Genomic DNA, 9,206 nt, shown 5'->3' on the forward strand with positions numbered 1-9,206 from the left:
CCAAAGCCATCCCAGGGTGCTCTGAGGAGGAAAGAGCCAGCCTGTGCCGGGAAGGCGGCTGGAGCTTGAGGTGGAGCTCTGACCTGGTGGTCAATGAACAGCCTCCCAGCCTGGAAAAGCCCTTCAGGTGTTTGGAATGTGGGAAGAGTTTCAGGAAGAGCTCTGACCTCCTCAAGCACCAGCATATCCACACTGGGGAACGACCCTACCCGTGTGGGGAATGTGGAAAGAGTTTCAGGAACAGCTCCCACCTCCGCATTCACCAGCGCATCCACAGTGGGGAACGGCCCTACACTTGTGGGGAATGTGGGAAGAGCTTCAGTGACACATCCACCCTCCGCAAACACCAGATGATCCACACTGGGGCACGACCCTACACGTGTAGGGAATGTGGGAAGAGCTTTAGGGACAGCTCCAAGCTCCTCACCCACCAGCACATCCACACTGGGGAACGGCCCTACATATGTGGGGAATGTGGGAAGAGCTTCAGTGACAGCTCCAGCCTGATCCGACACCAGCTTACCCACACTGGGGAACGACCCTACAAGTGCTTGGAATGTGGGAAGAGGTTTCGGACCAGCTCAGATCTCCTCGTGCACCAGCGGACGCACACGGATGAGAGGCCCTTCCGCTGCACCGACTGCGGGAAGGGCTTCAAGCAGAACTCCCACCTTGTCACCCACCAGCGCATCCACAGCGGGAGAGGCCCTACAAGTATGGGCAGTGTGGGAAGAGCTTCATCAAGAGCTCAGCTGTGGGGAATCCTGCTGATTGAAAATGGAGGCATTGGTCCTGACAACATGTTGATGCACCCTGAGAGAGGAGAAAAACATCAGTAGAAAGCTGTCCCATGAGAACAAGGACTTATTTTGAACAAAGTGGCTGAGAAAAATATAAACATGAGAAGAAAACAAGAACAAATGTGCAGAGGGACTGTGAGAAAGTAGGACTGAAAGGGTCCACCTATCAGCTGTGAAAATTATAGTTTGTGTATTTGAATTGATCTATCTATGTAATATATATTTGCCTAAAGACCTGTGTTTAAAGAGCTGTAAACTGCAGCTCCGGGCTGCTGCTGCTTCCTTTTCTTTCCAATAAAGTTTCTTGCTGGATATTGTGTCGCGGTCCATTGCAACAGCGACATCTGATGACTCCGACGCGCTGCTGCGTCTATGTGAATATCGGACGGTAGAGAAGCCGATCGGGCGGCAGGAGGTTGCCGCGGGAACAGATCTAGGTAAAACATTGAGAGCAACGGAGAAGTTGCCAGGCTAGCCTAGAACCAAGACACCTGGACAGGTGAGCCACTGAGAACATGGAGACAACTCTTAAGCAAAGAGGAATCTAGTGTTGTATCTATGTGGAAATCTATCCTGCTTAAACGGGGAAGTTAAATGAACTGGCTTTGCGAAAGATACTACTTTGGTGCAAGGACCAGGGATATGAAGCGGACACTATTACTGCTTGTCTCTCTACTTGGAAAGAAATTAGTGATAAGCTTTTTACTGCTGCCTCTAAGAGAGAAAGAGTTGCTGCTTCCCTCCTTACAACTTGGCAATTGTTATATGAAACAATAAAAGACATTAAAGCACAGACTGGTAAAGACAAGACAGAACCTTTTGATCATAAGCCTGCGTGTTAAGTGCCTTTTGCCAATATCCCTGCACGCTCCCCGCCTCCCCCTCCTGTGTCTCCTCAATGCAAGTGCAGCTGGTGCTTGGAAGGCAGGTAAAGCTCTTGAGAACTTTTTTCTAGTCACTATGGGGGCAGACCATAAGTGCAAACGAAAGGCATGTGTTTATCGTCTGGAAAGTTCTGTTTTGCCTGCTGCGGTTGATGTTTCTATCTGGGAGGACCTCAGAATGCTATTAGATGCCATCATACAGAGAAATCATACAAAAGAAGAGTTGAGCAGAGCCGAAGGGAGCCAATGCGGGACCAGAGGTCACAGAGTGGAGCCGTGAGCAGCCAAGCAGCCCCACCAAGATGAATGCGGTGCTAGCGATTTGGCAGTACATGTCCAAGACAATCAGCGACGGCGGCTACAGTGTGGAGGTGCTGCTGATGGACCAGGAGACGACCTTATGAACGCTGTGACTGATTTCCACCTTAAGAAGCTTTCTACTTCTTGTCTGAGCGGTGCCGGAGAGCTGCGCAACCGTGTCGAGTCTACCTGCTCCAAGTGCCTGCAGAATGGCACCAGGTCCGGGTCCGGTGCCGCCGAGTCCATTTGTGCCTGGTGGGCAGTGGCAGCCGCGGCGCAGCTGCGACGGCAGTGCCTGTGGCCTTGGGTGCTGGTGTGGCTGGCAGCGGCAGCAGTGGGTCTGTGCATGATTGCGGTGCCATGCCCGGCCCCATCTGGCGTGCTGCCAGGGGCCGGCAGGATCACTGTGGCTGTGGCAGCCCCGACTCAGAACGGTGTGCCTGTGCATGCACGCCAGCGGCTCCCCGGGCAGCGGTGGGGGGGGACTTCATCCCCCGCACTGCCGACAGCCATGGTCCCAAGTGGTGTGACAGGGGAGGTTCCCCTCCCCTTCTTCGCAGCGAGTGTTTTTTCCCCTGGTACCCCTCCTCTCCCTAGAGCGGCGAGTTGATGACAGTAGCAACAGCTTCAGAGGGTGCAGTCGGGGGAGGGGGGAAGCTGTTTGTCTTTTTTCCTCGTTACACCAACCACCCCCCCCTCTGAAACGTGCCTATTTGCAGCTGTTTCTCCCTCTCCTATGTTTTTGTCTTTTCTTAAGCAGACTCCGTGATTAGGTTGCTAGTTCCTTCTGTTGATTTTCTCTGAGTGAACCCGGCCTCTCCTCCCCCTCCTCTCCCTCCTTCATCCTCTGGCTGCGGGGGTCGGGGGTGGGGGAGCAGTATTCAAGAGAAACAGGTGACGGGGGGGGGCAAAAGACGGAAAAAGGGAAAAAGGGAAAGACAACTTAAAACTGACATTACCCCAACTTATAAATCAAATAAGATTGCAGTGTTTTTACAGCAATAGGTGTTAACGCGTGTTACAAGCATCCCTCATTTCTCCCACAGACTAAAGTGTTGTTGAGCGTGCTCATGGCATTCTCAAACGTTTTCTTCAAAAACAGAAAGGGAGACTGATGAAAGAATCCCTTGAAGCAAGATTAAAAACAACACAACATACATGTTTAGCTTTCTGCATGTTGCAGAAGGTTATTAGGAATCTCCTATAGTTCGCCATTTCGCGTCTCTTACATTAAATTTGGCTGTTTCCCCCGGGGGCAGGGTGCGGGTAGAAAATCTGCAGACAGAATGATGAGACAAAGGGGGTAGTCTTGCCCCCTGCAGAAGTAGTTCTGTTGCCTTTATGACAGAGTATCATTGCTCTATGAGAAGGGTTGAAGATTTCCAAGATAATATCCTGTATTTTCTTACTGTATTCGTCTTTTGCATGGAGAGTTATGCAGGATTTGCAGATTGCTGTTGGCGGCTATGCCATAAATTTCCTCTGAATTATGAAACTACTCAGAAATGCACAACCAATGACTACTTGAAATGTGTGTGTGACTGACGAGTGTCTGAGGTGGCCACCTAAGTGTGACTGGAAAAAACTGTGTGAAAGAGAAAAGCTACATGAATGTGTAACTGTGTAAACTTTAAAATACTTTCTGTCGGTGTCGAGATTTTAAGATGATTTGAGGTTGAGGTTAAATAAGAGATTCTCATAAAAATTTAGTATTCTATTTCAGCCCTGTATGAAGATTGTGGAGGTTAAATCTCAGGTGAAGTTTTTCCACTGGTGTTGTTCCTTAGCTGTGTGAGCTGCGCAGGAGAGTTTTGGAGCAAGTAAAAACCATAAGCCAGCAAGCATTAGTGTGGACCGCAGAGTTAGCAGAGCCCAGAGCATAGTGCACAACCATGCGTCCAGGTGCCTGGGAACCGTTCTTGCAGTTCGTGGAAGAGCTGCAAGACGCTGTAGAGAAACAGGCTTTTGACACTCAGTTATAGAAGCTGCTGGTTACACAATTAACCAGAGATAATGCTAATACAGACTGTCAAAAAGTACTATCCTTGATGCAATGATGCAGGCTTGTGCCGGGGTGGGGTCCTTAGACCATCAAATATTTGCATTTGCGTCTGCTATGGCAGTAGTGAGGGTCGTTTGAGCTTTTCTGTGTTGTCCAGGGTTTAAATCAGGAGTTGTCGATGTTGCTGCCTTACTTGTTCAGCCCGTTGCAGGGGCGCCCTTGCAGACTGTCAAGGCCATCCTGCGTGCCTTTTCAAGGGCATCTGCAGTGTTGTGGATAGTGTGTCTTCAGGCCTCTTGGCTGGAGGCCAGAGCAGACCAGTTATGTTGATCAGTGTGGCCAGAGCTGAAGTGTTGTTTTAAAGAGTCCTTATATTTTATCTTCAAAACCCCTCCTGTGCAGCAGCTGGTAGCAATATGCATTGTAAAACAGCTAGTTCTTCATCCTTAAGATGTGCCCTGCCCATTGCAGCTGTGTTCTCAGCAAAATAACCTCACTATTTGTGACTGCTGCTTGTTTCATACCAGACGTATTGCTTGCGTAATTTGACTAGTGGATGTTTAGGATTATGCGAAGGCAACATGAGTTAAGTGCCTTGTTAATCAGTTGTTCTAATAGCAAACTTGCAAGACCTTTTGTTCATGTCGCAATCATTGCTGCTAATTATACAAGGCAATTCTGTGCTATAGCTTTCACACCTTATCCACCACTGATAATTTCTAAAAGAGACACAAATAGCTCAACTTATACCTTTTTGTGAGTTTTGTTCCCCAAGCAGAGTTTCGTGAGTGTTGAAATGAAGAATTTGGTTCTACTGATGCACCACAAGTCTTTTGGTCACTGCTGATTTCTGCCCAACATCCACAGCTGACTTGTGCTCTCTGTGATACTCAAAGCTTGCTGTTAATTGTCCAAACAAACAAACTTCTGTAGTCATTCTGTAGCCAGGGATTGAGGTTGTGAGACTAGGAGGTACTACTCAGAGTTTTCTTTTAGAACATACAGATCCTGTGTGAATTAAGCAATGGCTCCTACCTACAGAACAGCTGTTGGCCCTGCAACAGCTTGTTAAAGAGCAGCTTGATGCTGATTACATTGAACCATCTCAGAATCCTTTAATTACCCCTGTCTTTGTGATAAAGAAAAAATCTGTGAAATGACGACTGTTGCATGATCTCAGACGGGTTGGTGCAGTCATGGTTACCATGTAAGCATTGGTTTATTGACCCTTTCTATGCTTCCTCTTGAATAACCCATTGCTATTACTGATTTGACAGGTTGTTTATTTCACAATCCAGTTAGACCCCAGTAATAGAGAAAAATTTCCATTTTCATTTCAATCTATTAATCGTGCAGAACCTTACAAGCGTTATCCATGGAAGAACCTTCCCAAGGAATGAAAAGCTTTTCTATAATTTGTCAGTGGTTTATGATCCCAATATTATCTCCTGTACTAATGCAATTTTCTGATTGTCTTTTGCTGTCATTATATAGATGATATGTCTGCTGGCTGTGGCCACTGAAGATCAGCTGGGTGTGTGCTGGACACTGAAACCAGAAAGTCTACAATTCTTTGGCCTAATAGTTACTCCTGACACAGTGCAGTGAGAGGTACCCTGGATATATTTAGGGTTCACGTACACAAAAAGCAGTCATTCCTCAACCAGTTCAGTTGGATATTAATGTCAAAACTCTTACTGACGTACAAAAGCTGTTAGGGTCTTTGAATTGGATTAGGTCCTATTTGGAACTGACAAACACCCAGCTGACACCTCTATTTGACCTGCTCAAACATTCTGACAATTCTAAGGAACTGAGAGAACTGACCAAGAGAACTGACTAACAGAGCAGTTCAAACCATCCAGCAAGTAGAGCAGGCTTTACATTCTAAACTTGTTTCACGAATTGATCACTGGCAAATTGTCTAATTTTTCATTTTTGCAGATCACAGTGTTCCTTTTGGGGCATTGGTACAGTGGTTTGACCTTTGGTCTGATCCACTGCACATCATGGAGTGGCTATGTTTGCCTTATTGGGCTCAAAAACTGCTCCTGGATTGTTTGAGCTCATAGCTCAAATCATCATTGAGGCTAGAAAAAGGTGCGTAGAGTGTACTGGCAGAAATCCAGCTCGCATTGTTGTACCTGTACAATCTCGTTACTTTGAGTGGTGCCTGGGAAACAAATATGAATTGCAAGCTGCTTTAGCTGAGTTCCACGACCAAATTTCTTATCATTTACCTTCACATCCCCTTCTTAAGTTTTTTTTTTAGGGAAATTCCAATTGGACAAAAACACTACGCAGCGCAGAGCCCCTTGATGGCCTTACAGTCTTTGTGGATGGCTCGAGGAAGACGGGTGAAGCTGCGGTAGTGTGGAAAGCAGAATGTGGATGGCAAATTGTTCATCAGAGGGGTTCTCTTCAAATTGTGGAATGTCGAGCTGTAACTCTCACTTTTCAGTTATTTCCTAATCGGTCTTTAAATGTTATTACTGATTCTGCATATGTTGTTAATTTGTTACAGCGACTTGATCAGGCAGTGTTGTATTGTCCATTTCCAGGTCTTATTTTTCAAGCGTTGTTTGTACTCTAAAGAACTCCTTTGCAGAGGCTTGTTCCAGCAGGTTTGCTATGCTTCGATCCAGCACAGCTTCATAGTTTTTCACCTCTTAGAGTTTTGGGAAAAACACACTATGCTTTGCCAAAAACCTCCTCCAAACTGATGATCTTGTGGTCCCTGTGGGAGCTGAGGACAGAGTACAGCATGCAGAAACCTTCTGATGTTGATTTAGCTTGATTCATTCTATTGCTCGTTCAGTTGTTGTCTTTTGTCCAGATTGTCGTAGTGCCTGTACTCCTGTCTATTCTAGTACTAACCCTCGAGGTCTTACAGCCTTACAGATTTGGCAATCAGATGACATTCAAGTCAATGAAATTGGTAATTTGGAGCATGTCCATGTGTCCATTGGCATGTCTTCCCATGTGGTGGTTACTAATACACATACTAAACAAAAGGTCATGGCGTCATTGCTGCATTTGAAGTGCCCGCTCGGGTGCGGACGGACAATGAGCTGCCTTGTGTCTGTAAATCTGTCCAAGTTTCCTTTGCCTTATGGAAGGTCACTCATGTTATGGCTATTTCATATTCTCCTACAGGCAGGCTATTTTGGAGAGGATGTATGGTGCCCTGAAGCAATTGCTTCAAATACAGACAGAGGGGGAATTGTAGGGAATTTCGGCTAGACCGAGACCCTTAATATAGAACAAAAAGCTGACTGGGAATGGAGGTCTTGGTCCTGGCAACATGCACCCTGAGAAGAGGATAAAAACATCTGGAGAACAAGAACACTGTTCCTGTGAGAACAAAGATGCTGTCCCATGAGAACGAGGACTTGTTTTGAACAGTGACTGAGAAAAATATAAACATCAAAGGAAAACAGGGACAGATGCGCAGAAATGTTGTGAGAAAGTAGAACTAAGAAAGTCCAGCTAAAATCTACCTATTAGCTGTGAGAATTGTAGTTTGTGTATTTAAATTGACCTATCTGTGCAATATACGTGTGCCTAAAGAGCTGTATTTAAGAGGCTGTAAACTGCAGCTCGTGGCTGCTGCTGCTGCTTCCTTTTCTTTCCAATAAACTTTCTTGCTGAATATTATGTGTCGTAGTCTGTCCCAACAACGATAATGTCATATCATGGATGTCACATCATAGAGGAGATGTGATGTCACAGGAAGGATGTGATGTCATGGAGAAGATGTGGTGTCACAACGGAGATGTGATGTCATATGATGGATGTGACATCATAAGGGAGCTGTGATGTCACAGAAATGATGTGATTTCATAGAGGAGCTGTGATGTCATGGGGAGGTGTGATGTCATAGGGGAGATGTGATGTCACAGGGAGGATGTGATGTCACAGGGGAGGACGTGATATCACAGGGATGATATCAGATCACAGGAGATGTGTGATGTCATATGATTGATGAGACATCATAGGGGAGATGTGATGTCAAAAGAAGGATGTTACATCATAGGGGAGATGTGATGTCATATGATGGATGTGACATCATAGAGGAACCTTGATATCACAACAAGGATGTGATGTCACGGGGAGGATGCGATGTCACAGAGCAGATTTGATGTCATAGTGGGGCTGTGACATCATATGGGAGACGTGATGTCACAGGGACGAGGTGATGTCATGGGGATGATGTGATGTCACAGGGGAGGATGTGATGTCACAGGGATGATATGACATCACAGGAGAGATGTGATGTCATATGATGGATGTGGCATCATAGGAGAGATGTGATGTAATAGGGGAGGTGTGATGTCACAGGTAGGATGTGATGTCACAAGGAGCATGTGATGTCACAATGAGGAGTGACACATACCCCCCCAACCTTGTTCCAACTAACGCCGTGGAATTTGTCTTTGCTTCCCTTGGGTTCAAGGTCCGGCTGTTTTATTTCCATGGATGTCTAGAGATGAGTTAAGGGGAACTCAGACCTTTTGGTGAGGAAGGCATTGTTTACTCTGGAGCATTTGAGCTCAGCCTTTTTTCCTGGTTTCTTCCCACTCTTTCAGAGCAGTTCATTTCCCAGGGTGAAAACTCCGATTCCCCAGCACAGTCAGGTTCTCCTGAGCTCAGGATCTTTCACTGTTCTCATTTTTCTCCGGTATTAATTCTGTGCCAAATTCTTGCTTCCTAGGTCAGTGAAATGTTAGAAGATAGAGAATCTCACCTGGATCTTGGAGAGAACACTTCTAGACTTCTTTATTCTTTTGAATTCTTCTCTAATAGTTCTGGATTACAGGACACCCATGTGGAAAGTCCCTTGTCTGGTTTTCAGGACTTAAAAGAGATGCTTTTCTGATGTGGGTATTTATTGTAGTGTATTTATTCAACTGTGAGGGTTGAGTTTAGTGTTCCTTGCGCCTTTAAAAAGTGCAACCCCTTTCATCTGTTGTTTTAAAAACCATGCATTAGATGTCAGACGACATAAAGACAGCATGTAGAGATAACCCTGATGTAAGTGATGGTTCCAGTCATCCTGTGTATGGATAAAAGATTTCCAAGGCTTTGTTCCAAGGCCGCTGCCCCGCCCTCACCCTCTGCCTGCTGCCCCCGCACCTCTGGCACCTGATTGGCCGCCGCCCCACCAATGGGCTGTCCCGGGGGATGCAAATGTCCTACCCTGCTGCATATTCATGAGCT

The 9,206-nt window shown here is 46.2% G+C and overlaps 1 pseudogene; it reads left to right on the plus strand.

Annotated features, from left to right (window-relative positions):
• LOC113960574 overlaps window positions 1-1,112 on the plus strand; it is an 11,208-nt pseudogene extending 10,096 nt beyond the window's left edge.
• Window positions 1,113-9,206: the final 8,094 nt, after the last annotated feature.

The sequence above is a fragment of the Corapipo altera genome, unplaced genomic scaffold (assembly GCF_003945725.1).
Source record: "Corapipo altera isolate COAL_440 unplaced genomic scaffold, ASM394572v1 264, whole genome shotgun sequence".
Taxonomy (NCBI): Eukaryota; Metazoa; Chordata; class Aves; order Passeriformes; family Pipridae; genus Corapipo; species Corapipo altera.